At 36.9% G+C, this 20,207-nt stretch overlaps 1 long non-coding RNA gene across 1 annotated transcript in view; it reads right to left on the reverse strand.

The window, feature by feature from the left end:
• Positions 1–20,207, reverse strand: part of LOC100982585 (uncharacterized) — an 86,057-nt gene that overhangs the window by 43,310 nt on the left and 22,540 nt on the right. The window contains exons 4-5 of the long non-coding RNA XR_010111309.1: positions 19,994–20,145; positions 13,151–13,190 (exon numbers count right to left, since the gene is read on the reverse strand). This is a non-coding gene — a long non-coding RNA (uncharacterized LOC100982585). The remainder of the gene's footprint in view (positions 1–13,150; positions 13,191–19,993; positions 20,146–20,207) is intronic.

Here is a 20,207-nt window from a genome sequence, read left to right on the forward strand (position 1 = left end):
CCATAAAGATTACCTAAAATGGTTCACAGGAAGGTGGAAGATTTCAGGTGTCTAAGCATATGAATAGGGAAGTAATTTTTGTCAGCCACATTGTCTAAAGGATGAAGATACAGCAACATTTTTCTGAGCATTTGACCTTATATATTGAAGTAAATGACACAATCAAATAGATAAGAAAAAATCAGGAGAAAATAAGATTGATGGGCAACTAAAACTGAAGGTAAATTAAAGGTGCTATGATGTCTGTTTTTCATGACAGTATAGTCTGACATGTACTACTTTTCAATTATTAAATCAATTATCCAATTAGAAATGTAATTATACTAAAAACTAAGAGTTCACAGGTAGTGGTGCTATTGGTTTAAGAACAAATTCTAAGAAAGGAATTCTTGTTACATTTGTAAGATAATAGATGAATCTAAAAGTAAAACTTGGTGTCTATCAATGTTTTTTAAAAGACAAGTATGATAGGACTATAAACTAAAAGCATGAGCAGTTATCTTTAGATCAAAATCATGTATATTTAAGTAAGTGGTATTGACAATTTAACAATGTTTATTAAAGTCAAAAGAACAGAAACTACACAATTTCTAACAATGCAAAATAAGAAAACTCTATATTCCATAGATATTTTAGTCTGCCATAATCTCTTCTATGGCTAAAATAAAAACTTACCCTTTTAAGTAGAAAGGACAAAGTATCAATTATAAACAAAATAGAAGATTCCAGCATGGAAGTCACAATCATTCAGTAATCATATTTAAATCAAACATATTTAAATAGGATTAACCCAAATTTATAAAATGTATAATTTCTCATCTCATTAACCAGTGAATATAGTCTTCACTCATACATGTTCTCATACATGGCGGGAAACATCATATATGAATAGTGAACACTTAGCAAAGAAGTCTCTCCGCAATTGCACTTTGAAAGCCTTCATGACTTACAATGACAAGATTTTCTAAACAGATCTGCTCTTCGATAGAACTTCACAAAATAGTGGAATTTGTTCATGGATCAATCTTGCAGTAAATAAGAAAAAAACACCTAACTTACTTAACCTAGATTAGTAGCATACTTGCTAAAATAAAACTTCATCACTTCTCCACATTTGAGAATGTTATATCAGAAAATTGCATACTCATGCTAATTTGTTAATTTTATCTGGGTAAAATAAAGGTATTCCTGGGGAGATGACAAGTAGTACAACTGGTCATTTTGTTTTTAAACTCAAGGATCCTGGCCTTCCAGAATTTGTTCTTCTTTACAACCTTATAACTTTTGTGTCCCACCCCCATAACCCCATGTTATGATCCCAACTTCCATTGAGCTGGATGTAATTCACATGTCTGAGCAAAACATTTTAAGGTATTTACTGTCCATTTCATTTTTTCCAGTTATTAAAGAGTTGTTTTAAAAGAATGAACACATTTAACCAGGAATTCTAGTACATGTAACTTGAGTTGGTTCAGTTGTGTTCTCACTGTTATTTTGTCAGTTGGTTTAAAAACACAGGTTAAGAGTCATAGAAATCAATCAACAATCATATGAAAAAATGTGTATGATAAGTAAATTATATTAATACCATGTGGATTAACCTCCTTTTAAAATACAGGCCAGGTGTGGTGGCTCACACTTGTAATCCCAGCAATTTGGGAGGCCGAGGCACAAGGATGGCTTGAGGTCAGTAGTTCGAGACCAGCCTGGCCAACATAGTGAGACCCCCATCTCTACTAAAAATAAAATAAAATACAAATACAGCATGATAAGGGTTGAGTAGAAATAGGAGAATCATTAAAATGTGTTTCACAATTTCACTGGAAGTATGAAAAGTTAAATTTTGGGGGGAGTCTTAACAATGATATTTAGCAAAGAGAAAATTGTAAAACTGAGCAAACCTTAATTTCTCTGGTTTAATGTTGCAGATTTTTTCTAGTTAAGTAGGAACATTATCAATGGAACTGTTTTTAATTTAAGGAATTTAAATAGTCATTAAATTACTGGTTGAAAATTCTAAAACAATTTAAATTTAAAAGCTGATAAATACAGATTAAAGTCAACTGCATTTCTGCTTGGATAACAAAAACATAAAACACAAAACAAAAATAGGTCATACCCATTGTATGACACTAAATGAAGTGATTTTGACTACGTAAACATTAAATACACGTTTCCATGCTTTTATTTTTATGTATCTCATCTCACTGCAGACAGATTTAAAACTACTTTGAATTTTTAAAATCCCAAAACTTTTATTCTGTACTTCATTCTGTATAAAGTACTTTGCAGTACTTTCGTGCTGAATTTTTTATCTAACTTTTGAGGAAGATGGTTAATATACAAGAAGCTAATGCTAGCTCTGTCAAAAATACATCCCTCACACTTTTACATATAATATATATAGAACTATATATAAAATCTGTCAAGATGGAAACTCCCTGGAATTTCTTAATGTATTGAAAAGTACAGCAAGGCAAAAGAAAGCATTATATATAAATAGTGTATAGGCAAAAAAGCATTCTGACATACATAGTATTTTTAGTGTAAGTGGAGTACAACTTATCTATAAACACAAAGAATGTTTCAGAGGCAAGTGAAGTAAACAGAAGCAGCAGCTCTTTAAATTACATTCAATCATGGAGAAGAGCAAGTCTCTGTGATAGTTTATCCTAGAGAAAGCAAATATTACAAGTCACCAAGGCAGTGAAAAATACATAACACTGTTGAAGGCCGAAAGAATGAGGGTCGTGATCAACTCAGTATACCAATGGAGGCTATATGAGTAAACAGCAAACTGTTTACTCATGAAAGCAGGATATTGGAAAACTGACAAACTGCATCTGCCACTCAGAAGGAATGCTGAGGGCAGTCACGACCCAGGCACAAGTGTTTCTTGTGAATAGGCATATCTGAAGCCTGTTAGCAATAATGTGAACCTGTGATCAATCAAGCAGCTGATCAACCATTACCTCCTCCTCCCTGCTCTTTCTACCCAACAAACACGAAGGGCGGCCAGCACGGTGGCTCATGCCTGTAGTCCCAGCACTTTGGGAGGCCAAGATGGGCGGATCATGAGGTCAGGAAATCGAGACCATCCTGGCTAACACGGTGAAACCCCATCTCTACTAAAAATACAAAAAATTAGCCAGGCGTGGTGGCGGGCACCTGTAGTCTCAGCTACTAGGGAGGCTGAGGCAGGAGAATGGCGTGAACCTGGGAGGCAGAGCTTGCAGTGAGCCGAGATTGTGCCACTGCACTCCAGCCTGGACAACAGAGCAAGACTCCATCTCAATAAGTAAATAAATAAATAAGAAGGGCTGTAGAAGCTCAGGGCTGCCTTTGCTCACTAGAAACAAGGAGCCCCCTGACCCCTTCTTTAAAACAAATCCTTTTATCTTTGTTTTCATTTCTGCATTCATCCCCCTTCGTTCAGTCCCATAGTAACCATCACATAACACTATATTTTAAATAGTCCACATTTTAAATATGATTTAAAATCCTAACTCAAATATTCACACTAAAACCAACATTAAGAGTTTAATTCTTTTAAACTTTTCAGAAAAAAATGAACATCTTAATAGAGCAGATGCTATGAAGGGGAGCAAATTCAATATCCAAACAAAACGTGCATGCAAATAGATAATTCCCATCATTACAGAGCTAAAGGCTGATCACATTTTTCTGATTTATGATATATTACAAAGTACTTTATTACAGTAGAAAAATACTCTTTATAAAAGGTGAATATATATTTACTTATATTTAATTTATATAACATGTTTAAATTATATACTATATATTTATACATATATATATATATCCTAAATTACTTATATACACGTCAAACACACAACAGCAAAGATAAAATCCAACCTCTACCTGTTCCATGGAAGCAACATTTGTGCCAAGAGAATCTATCTGACCCTGTGGTAGTTGCATATTGAGATCAAGGCTACAACTTAAAATTAGCAGTTGGTGGCTGGCAAGCTGGCCGAATAGGAACAGCTCCAGTCTGCAGCTCCCAGCGAGATCAACGCAGAAGGCAGGTGATTTCTGCATTTCCAACTGAGGTACCCAGCTCATCTCAGTGGGACTGGTTAGAGTGGGTGCAGCCCATGGAGAGCAAGCTGAAAGAGGGTGGGGTATCACCTCACCTGGGAAGCGCAAGGGATCCGGAAACTCCCTTCCCTAGCCAAGGGAAGCCTTGAGGGACTGTACTGTGAGGGACGCTGCAATCCAGCCCCAGATACTACGCTTTTCCCGTGGTCTTCGCAACCCGCAGACCTGGAGATTCCCTTGGGTGCCTATGCCAGCAGGGCCCTGGGATTCAAGCACAAAACTGGGTGGCTGTTTGGGCAGACACCGAGCTAACTGAAGGAGTTTTTTTTTTTTTCATACCTCAGTGGCGCCTGGAATGCCAGCAAGACAGAACCATTCACTCTGCTGGAAAGGGGGCTGAAGCCAGGGAGCCAAGTGGTCTAGCTCAATGGATCCCACCCCCATGGAGCCCAGCAAGCTAAGAGCCACTAGCTTGAAATTCTAACTGCCAGCACAGCAGTCTGAAGTCGACCTGGGACACTGGAGCTTCGTGGGGGGAGGGGCATCCACCATTGCTGAGGCTTGAGTAGACAGTTTCCCCGCTCACAGTGCAAAGCTGCCTGGAAGTTCAAACTGGGCGGAGCCCACCGCAGCTCTGCAAAGCCGCTGTAGCCAGACTGCCTCTCTAGATACCTCCTCTCTGGGCAGGGCATCTCTGAAAGAAAGGCAGCAGCCCCAGTAAGGGGCTTATAGATAAAACTCCCATCTCCCTGGGACAGAGCACCTCAGGGAAGGGGCTGTGGGCACAACTGCAGCAGAGTTAAAAGTTCCTGCCTGCCGGCTCTGAAGAGAGCAGCAGGTCTCCCAGCACAGTGGTCGAGCTCTGCTAAGGGAGAGACTGCAACCTCAAGTGGGTCCCTGACCCCCATGCCTCCTGACTGGGAGACACCTCCCAGCAGGGGTCAATAAACACCTCATACAGGAGAGCTGCAGCTGACATCTGGTGGGTGCCCCTCTGGATTGAAGCTTCCAGAGGAACAAACAGGCAGCAATCTTTGCTGTTCTGCAGCCTCTACTCCTGATAACCAGGCAAACAGGGTCTGGAGTGAACTTCCAGCAAACCCCAGCAGACCGGCAGGAGAAGAGCCTGACTGTTAAAAGGAAAATTAACAAACAGAAAGGAACAGCATCAACATCTACAAAAAGAATGTCCACACAGAAAATCCATCTGAAGGTCACCAGCATCAAAGACCAAAAAAACAAAGGTAGATAAATCCATGAAGAGATAAAACCAGTGCAAAAAGGCTGAAAATTCCAAAAACCAGAATGCCTCTTCTCCTCCAAAGGATCACCACTCTTCGCCAGCAAGGGAAAAAAACAGGATGGAGAATGAGTTTGATGAACTGACAGAAGTAGGCTTCAGAAGGTGTATAATAACAAACTCCTCCGAGCTAAAGGAGCATGTTCTAACCCAATGCAAGGAAGCTAAGAACCTTGAAAAAAGGTTACAGGAATTGCTAACTAGAATAACGAGTTTAGACAAAAACATAAATGTCCTGATGGAGCTGAAAAACACAGCAGAAGAACTTAGTGAAGCATACACAAGTATCAATAGCCAAATCGGTCAAGTAGAAGAAAGGATATCAGAGACTGAAGATCAACTTAATGAAGTAAAGCATGAAGATAAGATTAGAGAAAAAAGAATGAAATGGAATGAGCAAAGCCTCCAGGAATACGGGACTATATGAAAAGACCAGACCTACGTTTGATTGGCGTACCTAAAAGTGGCATGGAGAAAGTAACCAAGTTGGAAAACACTCTTCGGGATATTATCCAGGAGAACTTCCCCAACCTAGCAAGACAGGCCAACATTCAAATTCAGGAAATATAGAGAACACCATAAAGATACTCCTTGAGAAGAGAAACCCCAAGACACATAATTGTCAGATTCACCAAGGTTGAAATGAAGGAAAAAATGTTAAGGGCAGCCAGAGAGAAAGGTCGGGTTACCCACAAAGGGAAGCCCATCAGACTAACAGCAGATCTCTCTGCAGAAAGCCAGAAGAGAGTGAGGGCCAATATTCAACATTATTAAAGAAAAGAATTTCCAACCCAGAATTTCACATCCAGCAAAATTAAGCTTCATAAGCAAAGGAGAAATAAAATCCTTTACAGACAAGCAAGTGCTGAGAGATTTTGTCACCACCAGGCCTGCCTTACAAGAGCTCCTGAAGGAAGCACTAAACATAGAAAAAAACAAACAAACAGTACAGCCACTGCAAAAACACACCAAATTGTAAAGGCCATCGACACTATGAAGAAACGGCATCAACTAACAGGCAAAATAGAGAGCTAGCATCATAATGACAGGATCAAATTCACACATAACAATATTAACCTTAAATGCAAATGACCTAAATGCCCCAATTAAAAGACACAGACTGGCAAATTGGATAAAGTGTCAAGACCGATCGATGTGCTATATTCAGGAGACCATCTCACAAAGACATACATAGGCTCAATATAAAGGGATGGAGGAATACGTACCAAACAAATGGAAAGCAAAAGAAAAAAAAAAGCAGGCATTGCAATCCTAGTCTCTGATAAAACAGCCTTTAAACCAACAAAGATAAAAACAAAACAAAACAAAAACAAAAACAAAGAAGGGCATTATATAATGGTAAAGGGATCAATGCAACAAGAAGAGCTAACTATCGTAAATATATATGCACCCAATATAGGAGCACCCAGATTCATAAAGCAAGTTCTTAGAGACCTACAAAGAGACTTATACTCCCACACAACAATAGTGGGAGACTTCAACACCCCACTGTCAATATTAGACAGATCAATGAGATGGAAAATTAAAAAGGATATTCAGGACTTGAACTCAGCTCTGGACCAAGCAGACCTAATAGACATCTACAGAACTCTCCATCACAAATCAACTGAATATACATTCTTCTCAGAACCACATCACACTTACTCTAAACTTGACCACATAATTGGAAGTAAAATATTCCTCAGCAAATGCAAAAGAACAGAAATCATAACAAACCGTCTCTCATACCAAAGTGCAATCAAATTAGAACTCAGGGTTAAGAAACTCATTCAAAACCGCAGCACAACTACATGGAAACTGAACAAGCTGCTCCTGAATGACTACTGGGTGAATAATGAAATTAAAGCCGAAATAAATAAGTTATTTGAAACCAATGAGAACAAAGACACAACATACCAGAATCTTAGGGACACAGCTAAAGCAATGTTCAGAGGGAAACTTATAGCACTAAATGCCCACAGGAGAAAGCAGGAAAGATCTAAAATCAACACCCTAACATCATAATTAAAAGAACTAGATAAGTAAGAGCAAACAAATTCAAAAGCTAGCAGAAGACAAGAAATAACTAAGATCAGAGCAGAACTGATGGAGATAGAAACATGAAAAACCCTTCAAAAAATCAATGAATCCAGGAGCTGGTATGTTGAAAAGATCAACAAAATAGAGAGACTGCTAGCCAGAATAATAAAGAAGGAGAGAAGAATCAAATGACACAATAAAAAGTGATAAAGGGGATATCACCACTGATCCCACAGAAATACAAACTACCATCAGAGAATACTATAAACACCTCTATGCAAATAAACTAGAAAATCTAGAAGAAATGGATAAATTCTTGGACACATACACCCTACCAAGACTAAAGTAGGAAGAAGTCGAATCCCTGAATAGACCAATAACAAGTTCTGAAAATGAGGTAGTAATTAATAGCCTACCAACCAAAGAAAGCTCAGAACCAGAGAGATTAACAACCGAATTCTACCAGAGGTACAAAGAGGAGCTGGTCCCATTCCTTTTGAAACTATTCCAAACAACAGAAAAACAGGGACTCCTCCCTAACTCATTTTACAAGGCCAGCATCATCCTGATTCCAAAACCTGGCAGAGACACAACAAAAAAAGAAAATTTCAGGCCAATATCCCTGACGAATGTCGATGCAAAAATCCTCAATAAAATATTGGCAAACCGAATCCAGCAGCACATCAAAAAGCTTATCCACCATGATCACGTCGGCTTCATCCCTGGGATGCAAGGGTGGTTCAACATATGCAAATCAATAAACGTAATCCATCACATAAACAGAACCAATGACAAAAACCACATCATTAACTCAATAGATGGAGAAAAGGCCTTTGATAAAATTCAACACACCTTCAGGCTAAAAACTCTCAAAAAACTAGGTATTGATGGAACATACCTCAAAATAGTAAGAGTTGTTTATGACAAACCCACAGCCAATATCATAATGAATGGGCAAAAGCTGGAAGCATTCCCTTTGAAAACCAGCACAAGACAAGGATGCCTTCTCTTACCACTCCTATTCAACATAGTATTGGAAATTCTGGCCAGGGCAATCAGACAAGAGAAAGAAATAACAGGTATTCAAATAGAAAGAGAGGAAGTCAAATTGTGTCTGTTTGCAGATGTCATGATTGTATATTTAGAAAACCCCATCATCTCAGCCCAAAATCTCCTTAAGCTGATAAGCAACTTCAGCAAAGTCTCAGGATACCAAATCAATGTGCAAAAATCACAAGCATTTCTACACACCAATAATAGATAAACAGAGAGCCAAATCATGAGTGAACTCCCATTCACAATTGCTACCAAGAGAATAAAATACCTAGGAATCCAACTTACAAGGGATATGAAGGACCTCTTCAAGGTGAACTACAAACCACTGCTCAAGGAAATAAGACAGGAAACAAATGGAAAGACATTCCATGGTCATGGATAGGAAGAATCAATATTGTGAAAATAGCCATACTGCCCAAAGTAATTTATAGATTCAATGCTATCCCCATCAAGCTACCACTGACTTTCTTCACAGAATTGGAAAAAGCTACTTTAAATTTCATGTGGAACCAAAAAGGAGCCCACATAGCCAAGACAATCTTAAGCAAAAAGAACAAAGCTGGAGGCATCACGCTACCTGACTTCAGACTATACTACAAGGCTACAGTAACCAAAACAGCATGGTACTGGTACCAAAATAGATATATAGACAAATGGAACAGAACAGAGGCCTCAGAAATAACATCACACATCTACAACCATCTGATCTTTGACAAACCTGACAAAAACAAGCAATGGGGAAAGTATTTCCTATTTAATAAATGGTGTTGGGAAAACTGGCAAGCCCTATGCAGAAAACTGAGACTGGACCCCTTCCTTACACTTTATACAAAAATTAACTCAAGATGGATTAAAGACTTAAATGTTAGACCTACAACCATAAAAACCCTAGAAGAAAACCTAGGCAATACCATTCAGGACATAGGCATGGGCAAAGACTTCATGACTAAAACACCAAAAGCAATGGCAACAAAAGCCAAAACAGACAAATGGGATCTAATTAAACTAAAGAGCTTCTGCTCAGCAAAAGAAACTATCATCCGAATCAACAGCAACCTACAGAATGGGAGAAAATTTTTGCAATCTATCCATCACAACAAAGGACTAATATCCAGAATCTACAAAAAACAAATTAAAAAAAAACATCAAAAAGTAGGTGAAGGATATGAACAGACACTTCTCAAAAGAAGACATTTATGCAGTCAACAAACATATGACAAAAAGCTCATCATCACTGGTCATTAGAGAAATGCAAATCAAAACCACAATGAGATACCATCTCACACCAGTTAGAATGGCAATCATTAAAAAGTCAGGAAACAACAGATGCTGAAGAGGATGTGGAGAAATAGGAATGCTTTTACACTGTTGGTGGGAGTGTAAATTAGTTCAACCATCATGGAAGACAGTGTGGCTATGCCTCAAGGACCTAGAACCAGAAATACCATTTGACCCAGCAATCCCATTACTGGGTTTATACCCAAAGGTTTATAAATCATTCTACTATAAAGACACATGCACACATATGTTTACTGCAGTACTGTTCACAATAGCAAAGACTTGGAACCAACCCAAATGTCCATCAGTGATATACTGGATAAAGAAAATGTGGCATATATACACCATGGAATACCATGCAGCCATAAAAAAGGATGAGTTCATGTCCTTTGCAGGGACATGGATGAAGCTGGAAACCATCATTCTGAGCAAACTAACACAAGAACAGAAAACCAAACACCACATGTTCTCACTCATAAGTGGGAGTTGAACAATGAGAACATATGGACACTGAGAGGCAAACGTCACACACCAGGGCCTGTTAGGAGGTGGGAGGCTAGGGGAGGGATAGCATTAGGAGAAATACCTAATGTAGATAATGGGTTGATGGGTGCAGCAAACCACCATGGCACATGTATACCTGTGTAACATACCTGCATGTTCTGCACCTGTATCCCAGAACTTAAAGTATAATAAATAAATTTAAAGAAATAATAATAATTAGCATATGAATGTTAATATAGGCATTTTTCTTCTTTACCTAATATGTATTGTAAATTTGAATATTCCATCTTCCATTTTACCTTAGTTTACATAAAAATAAAACAAGTTCAATTTTATAAATATAAATTGAGCTTAAATATCTTCTGAATGTCAACCTTAAGATAATGAATTTACTAATTTTAAAGTATTTTTGTTGAGTCCTAAAAGTGACCCACGTGGAAGGTAATCTTATGATATAAAAGATAATAATACTGGGAAATGATCTGGTCTTCAGAACAAAAGGCCAAACTAATGGTTATCGAATATATTAGATGTACTGTAGATTACTACATTTCCTACTGTGAAGGAAAACTAATATGCTAAAAAAGATAAAACAGGCTAGATAACTCTAGCCTCACCTAATATTTGAGTTAACTTCAATTTCAGTTTTTAGCTCCTGGGCTACCCTTAGCAGGAATCATTATTTGCATCCAGCCATACAACTGAGTTTCAGAAAAGTTAAGTACACTTGTCTGAGATCATTCTAGTGATAGACATAGGATTTTAATCTAGGTTTGACTGTCTCCAAAGCCTATGATTTTAATCTCCACTGTACCACTCCTCTAGTACATAAACTATCCTTTCTGCGTGTCTCTAAACCATTGGAGTGTATGCCAACTCCAGTATGAAAATACTACAGGGAATATAATATAATGACATTAACAGTCATTATGAGATTTTTTATTATTATTATTATTATTTTTTTTTTTTTTTGGAGACAGAGTCTCACTCTGTCATCCAGGCTGGAGTGCAGTGGCATGCTTTCAGCTCACTGCAACCACTGCCTCCTGGGTTCAAGCAATTCTTCTGTCTCAGCCTCTGGAATAGCTGGGATTACATGCGTGCACCACCACGCCCGGCTAATTTTTGTATTTTTTAGTAGAGACGGGGTTTTGCCATGTTGGCCAGGCTGGTCTCGAACTCCTGACCTCAGGTGATCCACCCGCCTCGGCCTCCCAAGTGCTGGGATTATAGGCTTGAGCCATCGTGCCCAGCCCATTGTCAGATTCTATAAACAGATTTTTATTGAAAAAGTAAAGACATAAAATTTAGTTGGGGGAAGCACTAACTCAATCAGCAATTAGATAGTTAAACATCTTTAAAGATGGGCATTGGTGTTTCTACATCAGTGGTTATATCTGTTTCTACTGCCAGTCACCACACATTGACATAGTCTCTTGATTTTTTAGTCACTACCCCAAGGAACATCTGGAAATATCTGGAGACATGCTTGGCTGTCACAACTGTAGGGAGGGGTGCCATTGGTATCTAGTGGGTAGAGGCCAGAGATGCTGCTAAACATTCTACAGTGCACATGACAGCCCCCAGGATTATCCATCCCAAAATGTCAATAGTATCGAGGTTGTGAAATACTGCTCTAAACCTTATCAAAAAGTTGCCTACTGATTTCATTTACCACTGAGAGTCAGTAAGGCCATAATGTGGCAGCATTCATTTTATAAAACTTCCCTTGCTGCATTTTCAAGCCAAATCGTCTAATTTAGTCTTTAGCAGAAACAGAAACAAGTCCTTAGTCTCTTATAAAGACTATGTTTAAAAGATGGAGTCTTCTGACACAGAATGCCTTTGTTATAATACTTAACAAAAACCACCTTTCTTGTTCCCCTCCATATGGGCTACTTTAGGATACTAACAAAACAAAATAGCACACAACTTAACCCACAGCCCTGTTCTCGAACATTACAAACCTGATTTTTAATTTATTAATCTCGATTTTAATTCTTTAGCAATATATTAGTGATCTAAAGAGTTGATAAACTTAACTGTTTATTCTAATCAGGTAGTAGCTTAGATAGGATTTATCAACTCTATTTTCCAGATGTCCAAATCTTCTCTTCCCAGGAGAAAAGAACAAAATAAGACTAAGCCTCATTTCAAACTAGTTCTCTACCTTTGAAAATACATTATAAAACATTAGCATCAATTTTTATTTTTTACTACTACATTATCTTGAACTAAAATTACACCAGAGAATAATAATACAACATGATTTCTACAGCAAAGATATCATAGATAAGTCATTCTCCCATGACATGAAGGGCCTGAAATAAACAGCCCTTCATGTATTATATATACTGTTTCCAATAGCAATATCACAAAAGGGTATGAATTATTTACTTAAAAGAAACAACCAAATCATTATGCGTAATATTGCTGTCTTTTGAGCCCCTTGCACATTTTGCACATATTACTCAGTTTGCAGTACTCAAACTAGACTTATGACTCAATGGCCTAATCACAGCAGAATTATTTTGGAAGGTCCTTTTTTTAAAAAAAAAAAAAAACTATATATTTCATACATGCAGTGAACAGTAGGTATTGAGCAAATGTTCAAACACTGCTGCTTCCTTTGATCACCTTTGTCTATTTCTTTTCATACACTAAATGAATCTATTTCCAGAGATTTTTAAGAAAATACTAAGATGACTGAAACACAGTCAAATTTTTATGAGCATGGCAAGGAATTGGATGACTGTTTAAAGTCCCTTGAAACACTAAATTCTAGGGTCACAAACCTAACTCTGGCAATTCATGGTAAAGAGAAATATTTTCATCTATATTACAGAATTTTAGAACCTCTAGATATTAAATCAAGATTTTCCAAAATCACCTGGATAACTTCTTACCTACCTTCATCTGCCATTTCCTGAAGCAGCATATCCATTTGGTTCTAGAATAAGAAAATGCGGATTTCTATTAAGCATTTGCTTTTTGCATGGTTTTTGGTTTTCTTTTAAAAGAGGGAAACCGGTCTCTAATTTTTTAAAAGAAAGCATTTAAAAAATATTTTGTACCACCAGAGGGAGCTGCATAATTTCAAATTTTTTTTTTTTCTGAATAATACTAAATTCTAAAGCTTAAAACTATGAGGTTATGGGGAAATACTAGCAGTGAGGTTCACATATAATTTAAATCTTAGTAATACAGATCTCTCCAAGTGAACCAATTTATAAAAGCTCCATTCTAACCCACTTTACTTTTATTATGTATAATAGATTTAAATTTTAGATTACAATAATCAGAATTGTTCTTTCTGCCAGTTGATGTAAATCTGATATCAAGGCTAACTTTTTCAAATGTCAGAGATGAATAAAATATAAGTATTGAGATATTTACTAAAGTACAGGCATTCTCAGGCAATAGAGTCTGATTAATAATTTTAAAAACTCTTCTAGTTTTTAACTAAGTTATTGAAAATATTTTTAATATACAGGTGGGAATTCTAAGTTATGGTCCCAGCTCTACCATTAACAATGAGTATGATTTTAAGCCAATCACTAATCTTGCTGTTGGGCCTTAGTTCTTGTTTTCTTTCATTCACTTTAAAAATATTTCCAAAATACCGAAAAAGTTCATGAAATAGTAGATTCCTATGTGCATTAACATTTTGGTTTTAATTCATATCTAAAATAGCATTATTCGTGTTACGAGAATTTACTTAAATTGTATTATACAATGATTTTATTCCATAACTTCCTTTCCTCATTCAACCTCGTAAGATTATATTGAGATCTAGATATCTAGTTCATTCACTTTAAACTACTGTATGATGTTGCAACACAGAAATAGACTCAGCTTTATTTATCCATTCTATTTTTGGAATTTAGATTTTTCTTAACTTCTCCCTATTATAGAAAATGGTGCAATGAACATTTTCGCACGTGTGTGTGTGTGTGTGTGTGTGTGTGTAAAGAGAGAGAAAGAGATTGATCTATATACATACCGTTGTCTACACATGTAGGGGCTGCTTTGTGTATAAATTTGGAAGTGAAAGTACTAGGTTACATACATTTCATATACTGTGATTTATTCAACAATCTTCAAAAATTTTGAACATCTACTTTATGCCAGATATTTTACGTGCTAGGGAGGCACCAATGATGCCCTCATTAAGCTTAAATTCTAGTGTGTACACGAGAAGGGAGGGCAAATAAATTTTTTAAGAAGTATATGGTATATTAGAAAGCGATATATACAGTAGAGAAAAATAAAGCAGGGAAGGTAGACAACAGGAGGCATGGTAGGTATACTGTTGATGCAATTTTAAGTAGGATGGTCAGGAAAAACCTCACTATAAAAATGACTTAAAGACCAAAGGAGGTAAGATAGTAAGCAACGAGTATGTCTAGAGAAAGAACATTTAAGGGAGAAGAAACTACAAGTGGAATGGCTTTCAGGCAGAAATATACTTGGTGTGTTTGACAAATAACAACAAAACCAGGTGCCTGAGTAGACTGATGAGCAATAACATGTCAGGACAGATCAAGGTAAGGCAGGCCATGTAGAACTTTATGGACCTTTGAAACAATCTGGCTTTTACTGAGGAAAATGTTGAACCACTTGGAAGTTTTGAGAGGAATGACATGATCTGACTTGTACTAATAGGATTGCTCTCGTTGCTATGCTGAGAACAGACTGTAGATATTACCAAACTGCTTTTCCAAAGTGGATGTGCCAATTTGAATTCTAATTACTACTCATTAGCAGGGTGTGAGAATTTGGGCAACTAAATGTGTTCAGCCAGATCTCTCTCCATTTCTGCTGTAAATTTTGGTTAAGTTTTTATGACTAATGTTATATATATATGTATATATATACACATATACACATATATATGTATATATATACACATATACACATATATATGTATATATATACACATATACATGTATATGTGTATATATACATATACACATATATGTATACACATATACACATATACACATATATGTATATATACACATATACACATATATGTATATATACACATATACACATATATGTATATATACACATATACACATATATGTATATATACACATATACACATATATGTATATATACACATATACACATATATGTATGTATACACATATACACATATATGTATGTATACACATATATGTATACACATATACACATATATGTATATATATACACATATACACATATATACACATATATATGTATATACACATATATACACATATATACACACATATATGTGTGTATATATACACACATATATACATGTATATGTATATACACATATATACGTATATATGTGTATATGTATACACACATATATATACGTATATATGTGTATATATATATGAATGTCTCCAGCACCTGGCACAATACCTGAAACAGGAGAAGGTGCTCAGTGAATGTCAGGTGAATGAGCTGAGAGGCACTTCAGATATCATCATATCCAACTCCTACATTTTACAGTTATGAAAACTGAGGCCCGGGGTAGTCAGTATCTGAGTCAAGGTCCCAAAGTTAATTAGAAGCAGAGTGATGACTAGAAATCAAAGTAACCAAGATAGTGAAACAGAACCTTTTAGCAATCACACCCCCTGCAGGAACATCAAATTGAACAACTATCCATGCCAAACAAAAACAACAAACAAACAATAACAAGAACAAAAACACCTTCACAAGAGCTAAAGAAACCAGGCGAATGGTCACAGTACCTGGTTTTGAAATAATCACAAGAAAAGATGCGATAAGGAGGGTGGACAGTCTCGCATTGCCTACATTACCCTTTCTGCAACCGTAGGCAGCACAGCATGGAGAGAGAATCTGTCTGCTTGGGGGAGGGAGAGGGAAGTGTGCATGGGACTTTGCCTTGGAATCAGTACCAGCCTGCCACAGTAAAACACAGCACCAAGCAGAACCCTAAGGCCCCTCATTCTAGGCTCGTGCCCAAGGATGGAGCTCCTACGTCCGCCACAGGCCAGATGGGAATCTGTGGTCCCAACATGATGAACCCAAGTTGCAGCCTGCTTCACCAACAGCTGACAAAAGTAGCCTTAGGCTCTGAATAAATTTCAGTGGCAGGAAGGCTATCATAACTGCAGTCCTTGACTGAGCCCTGGTGATGCACTGGTCTGGGGCTTTTGGTTTGACACACTGTGACATCAGCTGCAGAGGCCACAGACTATCCACTTCACCCCTCCCCCAACCTCAGGCAGTATAGCATGGATAAAGACTCTTTCCACTTGGAGAGAAAAGAAGTGAGTGAGGGACTTTGCCCAGGGAACTCTCCCTGAATTTTCCCAAGTCCATCAGGGCTGGAAGCCTCAAAGCCCTCAAGAGAGTGGCAGCAAACCTAAGCTTAGGGCACCCTCTAGTGCTGAAACTGCTGCAGTGACCACAAGCTTAGTGAATTCAAAAGTCAGTCATGTTTATTTGAATTCCTGGAAAGCCTTCTGAAGAAGGATGAGGACATACAAGGCCAGACTGCAAAGACTGGAATAAATACATAATTTTTCAATGCTCAGACATCGATGCACATTCACAAGAATCAAGAACACTAAGGGCAATATGACCTCACCAAACAGACTAAAATAACAGTGAACAACCCTGGAGAGATGGAGATGTGTGTACTCTCAGACAGAAAACCCAAAACAGGTGTTTTGAGTAAGCTTAACAAACTTCACAAAAGCAAAGAGAAGCAATTCAGAAATATATCAGAGAAATTTTACAAAGGGATTAAAATAATTGAACAGTAATCCTGGAGCTGAAAAATACAGTGAATGAGATTTAAGAAATGCATTCTTGTCTTATTAGGAGAATTAATCAAGCAAAACAAAGGACCAGTGAGCTTAACAACAGTCTATTTGAAAATAAAGGAAAAAAAGAAAAAGCAATGAAAAATGTTCATGAAATCTATGGGATGGCATCAAAAGGGCAAATGTATGAGTCATTGGCCTTCAAGAGGGAGTAAAGAAAGAGAAAGGGGTAGAAAGCTTATTCAAAGAAAAAATAACAGAAAACATTCTAAACCTAGAGAATGACATAAATATACAAATGCAGGTAGGTCAAAGATTACCAAGCAGATTTAATCCAAGTAAGACCACCTCAGACAAAAATAATCAAATTCTCAAAGGTCAAGGACAAAGAGAGGCTCCTGTAAGCAGTGAGACAAAAGAAGCAAATAGTATACAAAGGCACTGCGATAGGTTTGCTGGCAGACTTAGCAAAAACCTTATAGGCCATGAGAAAATGGGATGAAATACTTGAAGTACTGAAGAAAAAATGCCTGCCAATTAAGATAACTGTATCCAGCAAGCCTATCCTTCAAACATCAAGGTGAGAGAGACTTTCCCAGAAATAGAAAAAAAAGACAATCTTCAAATTCATACAGAAATGCAAAAGACCCTGGATAGTTAAAGCAATCATGAGCAAAATGTACCAAGCTGGGGGCATTAATACAACTTAACCTTAAAATACACCACAAAGCTATAGTAACCCAAACAACATGTTACTGGCCTAAAAACAAACACTCAGACAAATAGAACAGAATAGAATAACCAGAAATAAATCCACATGTTTACAGCCAACATGTATTTGACAAAGGCACCAAGAACATACACCGGGGAAAGAATAGTTTCTTCAATAAATGGTGCTGGGAAAACTAGACAACCATATGTAGAAGAATAAAACAGACCTCTGTCTCTTACCATATAGAAAACTCAACTCTAAATGGATTAAAGACATAAATGTAAAAACCTTAAATTATGAAACTAATAAAATAAAACAGGGAAATGCTTCATAAAATTGGATTAGGCAAGGAGTTTTTGAATAAGATAACAAAAGCACAGGTCTATTCGTGTGATGGTTACACTGAAAGCTCAGACATTGCTGCGATGCAGCATATGCAGGTAACAAAGCTGCATCTGTACCCCCAAATATAGTTTTTTAAAGAGCACCTTTGGGAGGCTGAGGTGGGAGAATTGCTTGAGGCTAGGAGTTCAAGACCAGACTGGGCAACATAGTGAGACCCCCATCTCTACAAAAAAAAAAAATGAAATTGGCTGGGTGTAGTGGCACATTTGTGTAGTCCGAGCTACTTAGGAGGCCAAAGCAGGAGGACTGCTTGAGCCCAGGAGTTCGAAGTTACAGTGAGCTATAATCACACCATGCACTCCAGCCTAGGTGACAGAGCAAGACCCTGTCTCAAAAACCAAACCAAAAAGCACAGGCAGCAAAAGTAAAAATAGATAAATTACATCAAATTAAAAAGCTTCTGCACAGGAAAAAACACATAAATACAGTGGAGAAAGTACCTACAGAATGGAAGAAAGTAGTTGCAAAAGACCTGAATAGACATTTTTCGAAAGACATACAAATGGCCAACAAGTATGTGAAAAAATGCTCAACATCAGTAATCATCAGGGAAATGTGAGTCAAAACCACAGGGAAATATCACCTCACTTCAGTGAAAATGGCTCTTATCAAAAAGACAAAAAATAACAATTGCTTGTGAGGATGTGGAGAAAGGACAATTCTTAGGCACTGTTTGTAAGGATATTAATTTAGTACAGATATAATGGAAAAGAATATGTAGTTTCCTCAAAAAATTAAAAAATAGAACTTCCATATGATCCAGCAATCCCCTTCCTGGGTATATATTCAAATAAAATGAAATTAGTATGTCAAAGAGATGTCTGCAATCCCATGTTTATTACAACACTATTCACAATAGCCAAAATATGGAATCAACTTGTTTCATCTAAAGATGAAGAAAATGTGGTATATCTACATAATAGAATACACTACTCAGCCATAACACAAAATAAAATCCTGTCATTTGCTCAACATGGATAAACCTGCAGGGTATAAGGTTAAGTGAAAGAAACCTGGCACAGAAAGACAAACATTGCATGATCTTACTCATCTGTGGAATTCAAAAAAAGTTGATTTCATGGAAGTAGAGAGTAGAATAGTGGTTACCAGGGGCTGGGGATGGAAAAGAGCTGGTAAAAGGAGGGACTAGCAGAAATTTGTCAATGGGTACAGAGTTAGTTTGGCAGAAAGGATAAGTTCTGGTGTTATACAGTAAGGTAGCTATAACTAATAACACCATAGTGTATATTTTAAGATAGCTAGAAGAGAAGATTTTGAATGTTATCACCACAAAGTGATAAACATATAAAATTATGGATATGACAATGCTGATTTAATCACTATAGAATGTATGCATGCACTGACACTGTACTCCACACATTTGTATAATTATGTGTCAATTACAAATTAAAAAAAAATAAAAAGCAAAAAAAAAAATAAATCTAAGTGTCCTGACTTCAAGTTCTTTCAAATGCAGTTGGGTTTTCTAAACTTCACTGATCATAAAATCACCTCAGGATTCCTAAGGTAACCGAATAAAAATCAGAAACTCTAAGACAGTGCTTCTCAAACTCTGTGCATACAAATCATGTCAGAATCTGGTTAAAATGAAGATTCTGATTCAATATATCTGGAAGTGGGGTTCTGAAATTCTAAATTCCTAATGAGCTTCCAGGTTGTGAGAGTGCTCTTGAATCTTGTCCTACACACTTTGGGGAACAAAGCTCTAGGGGAGGGTATAAAAGAATGGTTAAATATATCCTCAATTTAAGATATACACATATATTCTTTCTTCTTAACTCTAAACCCTGAGTATAAGCCTGTTCTTTCATTATTTACCTTTTTGTGAAAAGAGCTGTTTGTGGTAAAATGTTGATGGACAGCTGTCGATTTCTTCTTAATCGACTTGGTAAATCATATTTTTTTCCATATTAGCATCCAAAGTAGTAATAACAAGTTCTCTTTTCATTTGACTAACCACATGTTAGGTGCTGGGATCAGAGAGAAGAGTGATAATGAAATAAATTTTCTATCTGAATATTTAAATTTTACA

Source organism: Pan paniscus, chromosome X (genome assembly GCF_029289425.2).
Source record: "Pan paniscus chromosome X, NHGRI_mPanPan1-v2.0_pri, whole genome shotgun sequence".
In the NCBI taxonomy this organism is placed as follows: Eukaryota; Metazoa; Chordata; class Mammalia; order Primates; family Hominidae; genus Pan; species Pan paniscus.